This window comes from Falco naumanni, chromosome 8 (assembly GCF_017639655.2).
Source record: "Falco naumanni isolate bFalNau1 chromosome 8, bFalNau1.pat, whole genome shotgun sequence".
In the NCBI taxonomy this organism is placed as follows: Eukaryota; Metazoa; Chordata; class Aves; order Falconiformes; family Falconidae; genus Falco; species Falco naumanni.
In genome coordinates, this window is record NC_054061.1 from 35,672,007 (window position 1) to 35,688,547 (window position 16,541).

A 16,541-nucleotide genomic window follows, 5' to 3' on the forward strand; every position below is an offset into this window, starting at 1 on the left:
CACCACCCAAGTCACTGAAGGCAAAGGCAGGGACTGGGAGAATGAAGAACCACCCACTGCAGATCAGATTCAAGACCATCTAATGAACCTGAAGGTGCACAAGTCTATGGGACCTGATAAGATGCATCCACAGGTCCTGGGGGAACTGGCAGAGGAAGTGGCTGAGCCACTATCCATCACATTTGAGAAGTTGTGGCAGTCCAGTGAAGTTCCCACTGACTGGAACAGCAGGAACACAACCTCCATTTTCAAAAAATGAAAAAAGGAAAACCTGGGGAACAGGCTGGTTAGTCTCGTCTCTATGCCCAGCAAGATCATGGAGCAGATCCTCCTTGAAACTATGTGCATGGAAAATAAGGAGGTGATTGGTGACAGCCAACATGCCTTCACTAAGGGCAAATTGTGCCTGACAAATTTGGTGGTCTTCTACGATGGCGTTACAGCACTGGTGGGTAAGGGAAAAGCAACAGATACAATCTACCTGGACTTGTGCAAAGCATTTGACACTGTCCCACATGACATCTTTGTCTCTAAATTGACTGGATGGCTGCACTCAAAAAGTTGTGGTCAATGGCTCGATGTCCTAGTGGAGACCAGCGATGAGTGGCTATTCCTCAGGGGTCGGTATTGGGAATGGCACTATTTAACATCTTTGTCGGCAACACAAACAGTGGGATCCAGTGCACCCTCAGCAAGTCTGCAGACAAGACCAAGCTGTGTGGTGCAGCTGACATGCTGGAGGGGTGTGATGCCATCCAGAGGGACCTTGACAAGCTTGATAGGTGGGTCTGTGTGAACCTCATGGAGTTCAACAAGGCCAAGTGCAAGGTCATGCACTTGGCTCAGGGCAATCCCAAGCACTGGTAGAGGCTGGGCAGCAAATGGATTGACAGCAGCCCCGAGGAGAAGGACTTGGGGGTGCTGGTTGATGAGAAGCTCAACATGGCCCAGCAATGTGCGCTTGCAGCCCAGAAAGGCAGCCAAATCCTGGGCTGCATCAAAAGAAGCGCGGCCAGCAGGTCAGGGTAGGTGACTCTCCCCCTCCTCTGCCCTTGTGAGACCCCACCTGGGAGTACTACATTCAGCTCCAGTGTCCCCAGCATAAGAAGGACATGTGCATGTTGGAGATAGTCCAGAGGAGGGCCACGAAGATGATCAGGGGGTTGGAGCACATCTCTTGTGAAGACAGGCTGAGACAGTTGGGGTCGTTCAGCCTGGAGAAGAGAAGGCTGCAGGCAGACCTCATAGCAGCCTTCCAGTACCTAAAGGGGGCCTACAAGAAAGCTGGAAAGCGACTTTTTGGCAAGGACATGTAGTGACAGGAAAATGTGTAACGGCTTTAAACTGGAAGAAGGTATATTCAGATAAGATATAAGGAAGAAATTCTTCCCTGTGAGGGTGGTGAGGCACTGGAACAGGTTTCCCAGTGTTATGGATGCCCCATCCCTGGAAGTGTTCAAGGCCAGGCTGGATGGGGCTTTGAGCAACCTGGTCCAGTGGAAGGAGTCCCTGCCAGGGCAGGAAGGGTGGAACTAGATGATCTTTAAGTTCTGCTCCAATCCAAACCATTCTGCAATTCTACACCAGGGAAACTGCATCTCTGGGATTTCTCCAGAAGATGAGACAGGGCCAACACTTTTAAATGACTCCAGAAAGCTTAAAACCAGCTTGTGAGATGCTAAAGGTGGGTTAGTGTTATCAGCAGCTGAACTAACTCCTCATCCAACTCTGCTGCTAGATGGAGGCCACAAGTCCATATGAGTAATAGTTCCCTGCTCCAACTCCTCATCTTAAAACTTATCTCTGAGGACTCTGGATGCCTGGGAATTGTACCTTCCACCTTCCTCCACAAGCTCTCCTGAAGGAGGAAGGCTTAATTTGGATGGCAACAGACCAGAATCTTTTCTTGAGAGCCCTTCAAATTACTGATAAAGGCAACCAGTGCCACCTGACTGCACATTTGCAAAGCTGTACCCTGACAGAGGCTAAAACGCTTTCTTAGATACATCTGTTACCCACTAGGACAAAAACTGACCTAGCCTCAAATATGGGCCAAATCCCCCCTCACCTTGTCTCAGTGAGCAGCACTAGCCTAAGATGGAGCAGCTTTATAGCTTTGCTACAATCAACGCAACTTGGTCCTGAACTGGGGGGAGGGAAAAAAAAAAGTCACTTAAAAATTAACAAGTAGTTTTGTGAGTAGAGGCATCATTCCACCTGCTTTCTCATGGCTCTCTGTCACTCCTTTACCTGGATACCACATGGCTCCCCATACACATGCTGTAGTCCAGTCTGCCCCCTGTTCTCCAGCAGTCTCCCCTGTGATATCCCCAGCAGGAGATGAGGATCTTCTTTTTCCTCCCCATACACACAACCTAGCAGCTGCACAGGATACAGCACTTGCTCTTCCTTAGGCTGGTGAGCCCAGCACAGGCACTTGCCACATCCCAGGAATTTTTCTGCCACTACAGTACAGCTGGTTGCTGAGCCCAGTCTGAGTTCTGAAGCTCCCCTGTAAACACAAGGAACTGGTGAGGATGGAGGTCCCAGTCACAGCGGTACTTGTCAGACTGACAGTGATGTGGCCTGGTGGAAACTCTGCACTTACATGGGATAGTGCCAACTTTTTTCCTCAACACTGTACACCTCATCATTCAAGCATCACACTCATAATTACACCTCAATGTGAAATACAAACTTTCCATTATTGTCTGGTTTTCAGAGAAAACCAATAAATCATTCATTTCTACTGCAGAAAGAGCTCCAAGCCTGACACCCAAGACACAGGCTGGGATCCAGACTTTCAACATGGATTCAAATCTAGGCTTTCAAATAGAGTAAGTATGCAGACCTATCCAGTCCCCAGCATGGCCAGCATGGTTGCATAGCAGGACATCAGTTGGGACATCCAGCATCTAAGGTCCCAGGCTGGTGGGAGCACCACCTGCAATGACAAGGTACAGCTGGATGCGGCTGCTTGCATTAAAAAAAAAAAAAAAAAAAAAAAAAAAAACCAGGAGAAAGAAAGGAAAAATAGAAGGAATACAAAGGGAATATGGTGAATTTTCAGCAGAGGTCTAGAATGTACCTGCAGCAAACACATGTATGTATGCATGTATGATTACTCATACTGCTCTGGTCTTCCCAGCCTTCAGTATCTATCCTTTATTTTAACATAACTCCCCAACAGTTTCTGGCTTATCAGACATGAACGCTCTTTTCTGCACAAACCCAGGCAGCAGGCTTTCCCACGTTGTGGGTTTTTTGGTGTGGCAAACTTGATAGAGATGTCGAGTGAAAGCACTGGCTGCCTCCTGTCCCTGCTGAAATCAGGAGCAGACCTCCTGCGGAAGGCAGCCCTGGGGAGCAGCTCTAATGCAAAGCAGCCTTTGCCATCCCTGGCAGCGGCAGCACCAGGCTGCCTTTGCTCCCTCTTCTTCTGTGTGCCACATTCATCCTGGCACCACAGATCAGGAGGAGGAGCGGCATCCCGTGGCCGGGCTGCCGGAATGACACCCAGGTACCCGATGGGTGGCCGCACTCCGACCTCCCGCCTGTACGCAGTTTGGCCATCATTGGGAAAGCTCTGCATCGCTGCGGCAGGGGGGACGGGCAAGAGGATCAGGGGGTTCAAAGAACATTTTAGAGGCAAATCCTCTGGGAGCTGCTCTCACCATAGGAAGGACCCAAGAGATCGGGATTAATCTGCCTGTTTGCTTTTAGTTTACTTCTTGCGACCTCACAGTAAACCACTTAACCTTGTAGGCAATAAAGTGAGATGCCAGCATTTTCAGCTCATACTATTTACACTATGCTCTAATCTAGTTTGCCTGCCCGATCCTGTCATTAGCTGGAGGAAACACTAATCCAAGACAGTAGAAAAGAAGGAGTAAAAAAATGTTTCTGGAAACGCAATGATTCTAATGGCAAACGTTCGTTATCTAGACCCACAGCTGAGTTAAACTGAAACATATTATATTCCATAAAAAAAAAAGTTTTAACCATATGTTTAGTCATTTGTGAGCTCTTGATCCTAACACACAACATAAGCTGCAATATCAGTGTCAGAAGTGCCCGATTTAACGCATGAGAGGCAGAGTTACATGAAGCCGAGTTAAAATCACTTCTGCAACTTTGCAGACAGAGACCTTCGCGTGGAGTGACAGGTACGAGGGAACACATTCCTGGGTCTCCGCAGGAGGAGAAAGTTTATTTCATTAGGAGTTTTTCTGTGAGATCGGCTAGGGAGAAGATGATATAGCTGGGGGAGGACGGAGACAGCTAAAGAATAACACATGGTATGCTTTCAAAACATACAGCAACATGTGACATTTGTCTGCAAGTCTGGCGCTGAGGAGCCTGTGGTCTGGCAGCAGTAAGAATTTCTGCTTTTTATTTTTTAAATCATCGCAGGCATTTGAACTAAACCCCCCACCTAATAGTCTGAAGGGAAGAACATAAAATCAGATTTTACGTACCGTACTCTCAGTCAGCCATTTTCTCAGCGGATTTTTATCCTCCAACTCAATTCCCACATCATTAAAGTGATGCTGTCTCTTTAAAACACAACGCGGTGCCGTGCCAAAGCTTGAAATAAGAATCACTGGCACCAAAACAGTCAAAGCACAGAGCTTAATTCTCTACTTAATAAGACAATTAAAGAAGAGTATTTGGATACAGCAGTCTGCAAGTACCAACACAGAGCACTGATGTCTCCAAAGGCACATTGATCTGAAGGCTTTATCAGAAAGCATCTGTCGCAACCAGATGCCATCAACACCTGAGAAAAGTGGGAAATAAAGTGGGTTAATGTGGCTGCAACACACACAAAGGTTTGCACTGCCCAGGTCCCTATTTATGAGCATTTTAGAGGTTGCATGGTAAAGTGCCCTGATGCAAAAATGCACATACACTAAAACAAACTAAAATATACATACACAACTGCCTTTGTTAAATATATATATATATAATATATATATTGTGGAAATAACCCACATTACGATGGAATTAAAAGTGCTATGTATCTGATATCTCACTGCCATAGTCATAGGAAGCCTTATAGGAAGGCTGGTTTTAAACACTGTGCTTTGACAGATGCTTAATATACATCGATGAATTGAGGCACACAGACAAACACAGGCACCAATGCTTGCTCATATGGTGTCTCTTGATCATATCTACTGTTAAGTTTCCAATCAAATAATTCTCAGATATCACCCCCTAGGCTTCGTCCTGCAGAGCTGAACCAAAGCTAGGGAAAAAGGTAACTGCAGTGATATAAGAACTAATTAGTCATTTGGTTAGCTGGCAGGAAGACAGGGTGCTGCAGTTCTGTGACCTAAAAATGCCACAGATGACCTTAAAACTCCATCTCAAGGGTGTCCGGAAATCTGTAACCTCCAGGGAGAGAAGGAGAAATGGGTGATGCCTAGACTTCATTAGCTCACATAAGATGTTGAAATAGCATAGATGTTAAGTCGAGGAGAGGCGTGACGTTTGCAGCAATCAGCCAGCAAAAGAGCACCTGCAGCACTGCACTTTGTTTGAACTGCTGCACCACAGCTCCCAGTCCAGCCTACACGGGAGGTTCATGGGGATGTGTGATTTAGTACACCCAGAAGGCAGCATGCTGTTCAGTGCACGAGAAGCACAGACCTCATCCTAGCAACTAACAACATGTAACAAGAAGGAAAAAAAAAAAAAAACAGCAAAAAACCCAACTGCTCCTCCTTCATTACAGGAGGGCTAACAGCCAGCCAGCCTGCCCCAGGGTGACAGCCCCTCAGCCGCACCATGCCAGGAGAAGAGAGCAACCAAGGAAAGGAGGGAAAAGCCACTTTGAAGAGGACATCCTGAGTGGTTGCCTTCTTCCAGAGGGTCCTACACCACACTAAGAAGATCTGCTCCAGGTAAACCCCACGAACATGCTGGTTATTGCACATACAGCAATGGGAGGGGGGATTGGGGTGAAGCCAGGAGGTCACCTTAGGCTGCAAAGTTGCATCTTCAATAGCAAAGGAGAAAGACACCAAAATGATCAGGGCTGCTGATCCCAAGTTATTTTGTGCCCCCTTCCTTCAGCCTGACAGCTGGAGTGTGTTGTCATCTGACTGCACCCAATGCACAAAAAATGTCCAACCTAATCGGAGACAGTACTTCCTGGCAAACCATCAGCCGGTGTGGAAGTGCCCGGGATGACCTGAAACAGGCTAGCCCAGAAAAGGCAGCAGAGAGTGATGCTGGCTTACTGTCTGCGAGTTCCCCGCACCAAAAAAGCCCTGCTCATCTCCCACCTTCAACAGCTTAGATGGCATCTCGCTCTTGGGTATCTTTACCTTGGGAAAAGATTAAAGGAAACGAATGCCTTGGCAAAGATCCCCCTGCCATCTGCACCACTGGAAATGCCCTCTGGAAAGCAAAGGAGGAGGATCCCTCACCTTGCACGCTCCTGAAGAACGGTGCAACCTCCAGCACTGCCCCGTTTCATCCCCGTCCGCTTGACACAGATCCAGGCCTGCCTTTCGTCGCCCATCTCCCCCCGTGTGCTTTGTCCCAGAGGAATGAACTCACCTCCAGCACCAGTGAATTTCTCAGAATAAGTTGAACGCATGGTTTAAATTTTAGCAATCCCTGCTAGAAGCTTTGGAGTAAAATGCAGAAGTAGGAACTTTTTCTCAAACAGAAAATAAAGATTAAGAGTGCTGCAGCAGGCTCACTCTTTAGGTGCAGGCTTTGCTGAGACAATGCAACCCCAGTATGGGCAATGTTTTCCCCTTGATTGCCTTTTCTTTTAAAAAAAAAAAAAATGGCAAAAAGACCCAACACCCACACACAATAAATCAAAGGCAAAAAAATTAGCCACGAACATGGTTTGGTAGCACATGTACTATACTCAGCCCTGTATTCCCTTACAGTTCTGAGAAAGGAAGAACCAAATTGGGCATACAGATAGTGCAGTTTCTGAAGGAATTCAAGATTTCCAAACCTGAATTATTGTGAATTGGAACAAAACTCCAAAATGCTGAAATTCTCCACAAAAGGAATGTAAAACAATCACTTGGAGCGTACTGGAAAATCAATTGGATTGCTACTGTATTGCCTACAATGGAATTATACATTAAAATTCTAAATAAACACTTATTTCAGCACAAAATCTGTAAAAAAAAAAAAAAAAAGGAATTAACATGGTCAGAAAAATCCCCATCTCCTTTTTTTCCTGCCACTTTTTTGACAAAACTGACCTGATTTTGCAAGACGTTTTAGTGTTGGTGATGCCAGATATTGGAATATGACTCCATCAACGAACCTTAGTCAGGAAATACCAAAGCTGTGGTTGCCAAAGCAACATAATTAACTTGATCAGGGTGCATACACTGTGCACTACTTCCCAAATGGCTCTTTAACACCCAGCTAAATCCTTGGTTTAAATGGCCCATCAGGATGAATTTCTCCTCCGAGATCTTCAAGAGCACACACAGTGAAAGAAGAAGTTGTCAAAATTACTGAAAGCCAAGTACCACTCCGCTCCCTGGCCAGTGGTACCCTGGGCTTGAAGAGGTCAAAGACCAATTCTTGAGCCTACTCCCATGACTATGGCTGCAGCAATCATGGAAACACATGGTCCTGTTTTGTGGAGCAAATGCATGTTGTAAAGCTTCACTTTGAATTCATGTACATTACCAAATTTAAGACGTTGGGTTCTTTTGCGGCATAGCCAGTAACATTCTTACTGCCTGGGCAGGGAGGCCCAGATGTTGATGCTAAACCTTGACCCTGGGGCCATAAGCTTCAAAACCTGAATATCCTGTCACTAACTCAATGTGTACAATGTATCAAAAATAAGCTTCTCTTTGTTCATTTGTGGAAAGAAGTAAAAAAAAAAAAGAAGAGAAAAAAGTAAGAGAAAGAAAAAATTGAATGATGGGCTTTCAGCTTGTCATCAGACCACAGTGACCTCAATTTTTTGAGAAATAAAGTCAAAATCTATTCTTATCTTCAGAGATTCAAGATGTATTTATGTGTCAAACTTTTTCCCCCTTGTCCTTAGCCTTTGGGAAGCACACTAAAAATGATATCAAAGCCTGAAAACCCTGCGATCACATTCGTATTCACCTTTGACCCAGGACGCCTATAGCTCTTGCCAGCTCCTCGGCTTGTCCTCACCGTACGGCAAAGACAGCAGGTCTGTTTGGGATGAAATAAAGGCCACTTTGCATAGAAAACTGCGCCATTCCGCTCAATTTTTGAAGGCTGAAAAACTTTACTTTGGAAGTCTCTTGCATCTTTATATCCTTGAATAACGTTCTACCAGCATCTTCTTCTCCTTACACGCAAATATTTGATTATTCTCTTTGAAATGTCTCTCTAACATCTACAGGAATAAGATGCCGAATGCAAACACTGATTGATTCTTTCTTAGCCATCAAATGTGCTTACACAGCAACTATACACAGCAACTATACACAGCAAATGCACACAAATCTCACATTTCACGTTTAAAAATATGAACATGCTGTGGGGTTTTTTTACTCAAACATAATGAATGAACTTAAATATTAGAACTTGAAATTATTAAGTAAATCATGGCACCTGTAAAGCTTCTATTTGCATAACATTAATTCATGATGGCATGTAAAACAAATTCATCACTCTCACTATATTGTAGTCTGATTTATGTTGGAATTGGAAAAAATAAAAATCATGAGCACAAAATTATGTTGACAAGATGTACGTGCTCTTCGAAGCCCAAGATTTTTTTTCTGAAGCATCAAAACAACTAAATTATGGGAAAGAGGGCTGGGAGAAAGCATCTTTAAAAATGACTAACACACTAGCATCACACATACACGCTCTCCAGTTATTAATGTCAAGCATAGTGAAGATACTCTAGAAAATCATTACCATTCATAGCTACTAACAGCCATTAAATTTCAATCAATTCAACTTAACACAAGTGTACTTCAGCAGCCCTTACAGTTCCTTACAGAGGTGGCTCAGAAGGTCCTGTCTGACTTATTGCATTGTCCACTGCACAAAGAGGCATTGCTGAGGACTGCTCTGAAAAGGAGCTATCTTGGTGTTGGGAACTGCTGCTCTTTTAACACCATCGCAATCAACAGACCTTGCTTTTAATGAAGGTATGATAAAAGGGGCTCTAATAGGACTCCACAGGTCAGGATGGAGGGGAGCAATATACTGATTTTTAGCTAGGGATGCTACTTTCCGAGCTGGGAAAATGAATAAATAAATAAATAAATTGGTGGGATGTTTTCAAGGGGTTTTAAATGAATTCTAGTAACAGAACCAAACTGCTTAACACAGTGCTAGACAACATCCAGGTGATCCACTTGCTTGAAGAGAATATAATCACTAAATATATAGGACATTCACAGAAAAAAAAGGATTTAACTTCCAGAGACTCGATATTTCAGTCTCTCAGTGATGAATATAAGCCACAGCTCTGTGATATTACAGCATCTCCTACTCATCTGAACTGCATTTGTAACACTGGAAGTTTTTCCGCTGCTACTGCAGGAATGAAGCTGTGCAGCTGACTGTCCCTTGCAGAGCCGGGGGAGGACCAGCAGGTCCCCGCCGCAGGTACTTGGCATCTCATGGCAGGGACTGCAGGGTGCTCATCACCGAAGGGTTGGACCCACTGGCTTCCACTGTGCAGCAGAACATCCCAGAGAAGGCAGGTTCCTCTGGAGAGATCTCATTAGTTTCGTTTGAATGAATTATCTACAGTAAAATCCCACATTTCACAGGAGATTAAAAAAAAAAAAAAAAAAAAAAGTCTTCTAACAACAGGAGCCCAGATTTTCCCAGCAGGGTTCATTCTGCTGGGCACAAAGTCCTTTCTCTAGATTTAGAGGCAGTCTGAGATCGCAGGTGTGTATTCCTGCAGAACGGAGTCACTCTGCACAGAGAAACAGACGCAGTAACGGACGTGCCATCACTGTAGCTGAAACTACAAGCACAAGTATGGATGCCCTTTTGTGGCTTTTAGCTCATTCCTTAAAAGTATCAGCATTGATGGCACTGCTCATTATGAGAGTATTTGGGACGATTCTACAGAACTCTGTGGTTTTCCTTCCCCTGGGATTTACACCTTAGCATTTAACATAGAGTAGCTGTAAAGTTCTTTGGAATCAAGAAACACCCAAGAAATCTCTCAGGCAGATATACACTCCATTTGAACTCATTTCCCTACACTTACAAGCTGCACTAAATGAAATGAAATTAATGTTAAAAAGGGCCTTTATTGAAAAATCTTCCAGTGACAGGATCAGAAAGTGCCAGAGTTCAAGTAAATCGTTCCATGGAAAATGTTAGCAAAGCTTAATCATACTGGAAGCCACATTTAATTACAGCTTTTTAAGTCCATCTGGGAAAAAAGAAGAGACTTAAATATGTCACCTGAGATGATCTAGATACTGAAACTATTTGTAAGTTAACAAAAGCATTTGCATCACAAAGCGCTCTGGGGCAGCACCACGGCAAAGCAGATGTGTAATGAACAAGGATCATAGCACCAAAACAATCAGGATTGTAAATAACTACTACTAATCTGCAATCATTTAAATTTGGGTTTAATTGCTAGGCAGCAAATGCATTTCGTTCTTGGAAAGGTAAATGCTCTGCGGAATACACACTTTAAGGTATTTAGCAGCAGAAGCATCACAGTCAAGAAACTGAATGTCAGGAGGGCAAAGAAGAGGAGACAAGCAGCAGGGCTGTATCTGCCATAAGATCACAACATTAAACAAACTTTTCCCTGGAAAAGAATGAATAATGCAGCCATCCCCACTGTATGTACTGTAAGTGCTGCAGGAGTGACACAATGACACACATGGGAGGCAAGAGGGTAGTGACTATAGAACAAAATTCAATCTAGTGCTAATGAATAAAAAGTTCCTTTTATTTCTCTGTTGTTTTTGCTTCATTAAATTTTCCACAGATTTGCAGAGAAGAAAACGTGATCAATAAACCTTGACAAAAGTGAACATGTGAAAAAGGCGAGAGAAAGGCACAGGAAGATAAAAGTGATATCCCGATCACAGATTTCAGAGGCAGATGACCAGAGCTTTGGGCTGCTGAATAATCTGAATAGACCATCATTTCTTTACAGCCTTTTACTTTCTTTTCTCTGACTGTTGGAACTCTTCATTCAATACAATAGTAAATGCACTAAAACTTTTTTTCTTATGCTAATGGTCGAAATCGGGCGCTCACAGTTAAAACACACTTCCCACCAACTTGTTTTCTTAAAAAAAAAAAAAAGAAAAAGAAAATTAACCTATTCAAGTTAAACTAAAATGTCAAAGGCAGCTCAAGGCTTACTCTCACCATTCCTCAAAATTAATGGTTTTTCTCCCAGCAGATACAAAAAGAAAAGGCTTGAATAAGGATAAAGCTGCTAAACTCTTTTCATATGAAAAAGAACACTTAGAAAGTAAAAAGAAATACATCCCGTACAAAGATCCTGGTACCTAGAGTTCTAATTTGTATTGTTTCCTCTTGGAATATTTATGAAGGCAGTAAGGTGACAGCCAATCGCAAATAATCGTGAAACGATGAGAAAAGATTCACCAGTAACTAATGTATTTGGGCAGCCGTGCCCATGACAGTACCAGAAACGCTTCCACTCATTACAGCAGGGCCCCAAAGGAGCCTGTTTTCAAATGTTTTCTAATTTGGGTGTCCACTTCCAGGCACCAAGGCTTCTTCTCAGTGGTACTTCATATTCACAAATCGCAAACAATTTTTACAGCTCTGAACTTTTGAATTCCAGGACAACTTTCCTGTTCCCTTCGTGCAGCGTATTTCAGCTTTTGTGTATTTGGTTTTGTTTTGTTTACAAGAAGTTAAAGGGTATGGGGTGCGGTTTTACAGAAGATGAGCGTGAACGAAGAGAAGTTCTGTAGCCTTTCCCAGACTATACCCACCTGACCCGTATTCGCTCCCAGCTGAAACTGGCCTGCAGAAAATTAGAACCGCTTACTCAGTATTTCCATTCCACTCACTTGTCCACAAGGGAAACCTGCAGTTTTGCCTCTTCAATTACCATGATTACCGTGCAAGATCCAATTCTCATTACTTGTACACCAAATGCCAGTTAATTTCCAGAAGATGCACGTATATGGGATCTGCTGTATACATGGATCAAGAACCGTACATATTACGTGCATACATGCATATGCGTGTACACATACTTAAAGACACACAAGCACACGTGTATTATTTACCTTTGAACACAATGCTTTCTTGCCATCATTCATACTAGGATTCATTCTTTACTATTATTTTATTTAGTGTTGTTTTAATTAATTCCCAAATACCTCCTGTTGTTTTGGTTTTCTTTAAAAGGGCCCTGGCAACAGAGCTGAAGCAAACCCTAAATACCACTTAATGCTTTGTGGCAAGTTGTCCAAATGCGCAACTGTTTAAAATATTTACCCAGGTATATAAGGGGGTTGTACAGCTCTCGAACAATGCCCTGGAATCTTTCCCATCAGTAAAAAAGCAGACAAAAAGCAGAGACTGCTTAACCTCAATGCCTCAGCAGCAAGTGAGAAGTGCAAATATTGCATTTCTATAAAGCCCTGGAAGCTTCATAGAAATGGAGTGTCAACTAATTAGTTTGATGCTATAGTCACATCTAATGTTCCTAAGTAGCTTCTTTGAAAAAAACTTGCTGCCTTGAAATCCTTGGCCAGATTATTAAGTGGAGGCTTTGTGATGGAGCAATAGATAGGTGTTTGCTGCACAAATACATACAGATTTTGGTGACTGCTTACTGAATCCACTGCCTTCGCTAATCTGCACTGGAAACTTCACTATGAACAGAGCACTTCTCAGAGTACAAAAGCATGAAGTATCTGTGTACCTTTCAGACTACGGGGCAAACAACTGGCTTACAGTAGGCCACCAAAACCAGGGGGAGGCAGTTAACCAAGTGTCCTCCACACTTACAAGCCAAGAAAGAGGATGATGCTATTGATACCAGGTCAGATGTTCTACCATATCCTTAAACAAAAAAGATGGGGCCAGAGGACTGGAAAACTCAACAGAAAAAAAATCTCACTCTCTAAACAGAAATAAAGTATCAGGATCATCAAAAACATTTTCAAGTTATACAGTGCTGTAGTGACCACGTAACCCTTCCCCTATACAGCTGAGCACATAGTCCCAAAGCCTGTACAGCCTCTACACAAAAGTGCCACTGAAAGGGAAGTTGTGGTATAAACCTTCAAGATCATTAGAATCACAGAAACCATGGTAAAGAATGGTTCTCTGCCATACAAGTTTAATCTGTTTCTCAAAGCAACGCCAAAAATCCTGGTCATTATATATATACCTCAAAAAGGCTATCTTTTCTAAATGTGACTTCAGTATGACATTAGGGCACGCAGGCTGCTGTGTATTGGATATCTGAGATCAAGTTCTGTTTTCTTTTATAGAACATAAACTGGCATAGCTTCAATGAAATTACACTAGATTTATGCTAGTATATGCACCCAGTACAAATTCTTCTATAGCTCTAATTTTTCTCTAAATGAATGACCTAACACAAACAGCATTTGTCCATCTGTATTCATCCCCTCTGACACACTCAAAAAAGAAGAAAAAAAAAAAAAAAAAAAAGACATTGAAAGGAAGTTGGAAACAGCCCTCGAGATCTGTTTTCCTTTGATGAACAGCAGTTACATTTCTGGGCACTTCAAAGTCGCGTACTTTAAGCAATAACAACATTCAAGATCAAGTGAATCTTACCTCACCTTGCTTTAAAGATTAGCTCTTTCACAAATACACACCAGAGGCTTGGATATACCCATACCCATAGACTAACAGTTCATCTCCAGTGGATCAGGCACTTTTCAGTGCTACGGATAGGTCATGTTTTCAATCAACTGACAAATTTCCAAGAGTTGTTTATAGTGGAAAAGCCATAATGAATTTCATTCACTTCTTTAAAGTTGTCAGTTTTGCAATAGCATTCAATATGACATTTTTATTGCAATTCAAAGTTTGACAGGTGTCAACATTTCCTGAAGTTCCAGCCAACATACAAATTACCATATCCACCCATCAGAAAAGTTGAACCAAACCAATTCACCAACTGTAGCTGCTGTATGCAGCAATTACCATGCATTTCAAACATCCCAGGAGCATAAACAATTATTTAGCAGGATCCTCTCTTCCAGGTGAATGTAGTTTCTTTTCTAGTGTAGTTAAGTGAATTAGGTTTCAGAAGTGAAAAAAAACCCAAACTTTTTTTTTTTTAAAGCAAGGTAGCTAGAACAAACAGATCAAATCAGCAAGTCTTATAACAAACCAGTCTATTCCACTGCTGTATATTTTGAATTTCATGGCTTATTTACTTTACTTTTTTGGCACCAACTCCACAGTGAATGCCAATACAATATTTGTTTTAATGCTGTTTTATGCAGCATGCTAGTCAAACGTTTACTTTCAAATTCTTGTACATCCCAAGAGCCTCGGTTGCAAAAAAATAAAATAAAATTGAAAAGCGAAGGGGGTTGGCAGGGGGCGGACAAAGTTTTACAACTACTCCTTTTCTCTGCGGCTGCAAAAATATAAACATGATACGCCAATAAAATGCTAATTTCTGCACGCACAAAGACGAGCATACAGGTTTCCAGCACCCAGAGCTGTATGAAACCGTGTGTGTGTGTGTGTGTGCAGCTGTAGGAAGCCCCCCACGCCCGGACACTCACCCACCCGCACACAGGCAGCGGGAGGCCAAGGCGGCCCCGCGGGGGGCGCACGGATTTACGCGCACCGCGCAGCGCCACCGCACCCGCGCAACGGCCCGGGAAGTTCTGAAGCGCAGGCTGCAGGTTAGCAAAGTAGAATTCAATACATGTCTAGAAATATATATATATATAAAAAAAAAGTAACCGTCAGAAAAGCCGGCAGCAGGGCCAGGGCAGGACCACTGATAAACCATCCTAAACCCCGGCGCTGGAGAAGTCAGGTTTCCCAGGAAATGATGGCAATCACTTGAGGCAGAAAAGGCATCTCGACGAGCCCATCTCCCTCCCCTCCTCCCTGATTGTTTTAAAGCCACCGAGTCCGGGGGAAAAACTCTCAACTCTCTAAGTCCTTAATAGGATTGGAGTCCGGGTCTCTCCAAGCCGCTCCTCATCACACAGGGATCAAGTTGCAGCAAGGAATTTTTTAAATTCCTCAGCAAATATACTTGTCGAAAGATTGCCCCTCCCGGGAAGGGGTTGAGGGGGGGCAACTTCATTTGAAAAAAAAAAAAAAAAAAAAAAAAAAGCGAACTCATGGCTGGCTTTGGGGAGCCCGGCTGCCCTCCGGGAGCCGGGGCAAGGCGGTCCCGGCAGCAGCTCGGGGCTGGGACTGTCACCGCAGCCCCCGGGAAAAACAATGGCCGTAGGGGCACGGCCCAGAGCCCGGTCCTGGCGGGGTCCGGGCCGGGAGGGGACACCGGCCGCCGGCTCCCTACTCACCTGCGGGGACGGGGAGGGGGGATACAGGACGCCGATACACGGGACGGGGCCCCCCTCGAGCACCAGCTGCGAGGAGAGCCCCTCGCAAAATCCTACCCGCCCTCAGCCCACCCCGGCGCAGGGCACCTCCGACACAAGCGGGAGAAGAGAAGGGGGGAAAAAAAATTAATAAAAAGCACAATGAAAAGACACAATAAGCATCAACTTTACCCAAAAAGCGGAGCAGCAAGTTTTCAGCAGGCGAGCGGTTGCTGCGGAGCAGAGCTGCTCCTCCGGACCCCCATCATAAACTTGGGGGAGGGGGGCGTGGGAGGGACTTGCCCTCCGTCCTTCCCTTTTGTGCCTCTCCCCCCCGCTCCGCTCCGTTCCTCGCCAAAAGCTGCCGCGAATCCCGGCGGCGGCGCGGTGCTCCCGGCTGCTGCTGCTGCGGAGCAGCTCCGCGGAGGCGGGCGGCGAGGGGGGGAGCGGGCCGGGGGCAGTTTGGGGGTGGGGGGGCGGGGTGCCGCGGCTGCAGGGCGGCTCCTGCTGCCCCCCGGCCCGGCGGCGGGACACGGCGCGTACACATATACATACTTTTATATATGTCTATACACACACACACACACAGGTTGAAGTTGGGCAGTCTACTGGGAAGACGCTGGAGCGCTTTCAAGCCCTGACACAAGAGAGCTGGCTGCAGGGTCTGTTTTCTATTCCCTTCCCCGCGCCCCCCCTCCCCCCTTTAAAAAAAGAGAGAAAAAAAAAGAAGAAAAAAAAAAAAGGGAAACTAAACCCTGCCGACCCTTTCGGCGCGGGAGCAGCGGACCGCTTCGGATCCTCTCCCCCATCCCCTTTCATCCCGGATCACCCCCTCGCCTGGCTGACCCGCACCATTTTGAGTGCGGGGCTTTCCCGCAGCCGGGGTGGGATGCCCTGCGGAGCGGGGCCGCCGACCACCGTCTGCCCTCTCAGCTGGGGCGCATCTGCAACGAAACCCCCGACCCCACCCCCCCTCGGGGGGAGCCGCCCCCCTCCTCCCCCAAACAACAGAAGTTTGGCCTT

At 44.8% G+C, this 16,541-nt stretch overlaps 1 protein-coding gene across 1 annotated transcript in view; it reads right to left on the reverse strand.

The window, feature by feature from the left end:
- The window catches only part of GLI2 (GLI family zinc finger 2), a 199,470-nt gene extending 183,688 nt beyond the window's left edge, over positions 1 to 15,782 (reverse strand). Inside the window, exon 1 of the mRNA XM_040604855.1 lies at positions 15,711 to 15,782. The gene's annotated coding sequence lies outside the window, so the exon portion shown is untranslated. The remainder of the gene's footprint in view (positions 1 to 15,710) is intronic.
- Positions 15,783 to 16,541: the final 759 nt, after the last annotated feature.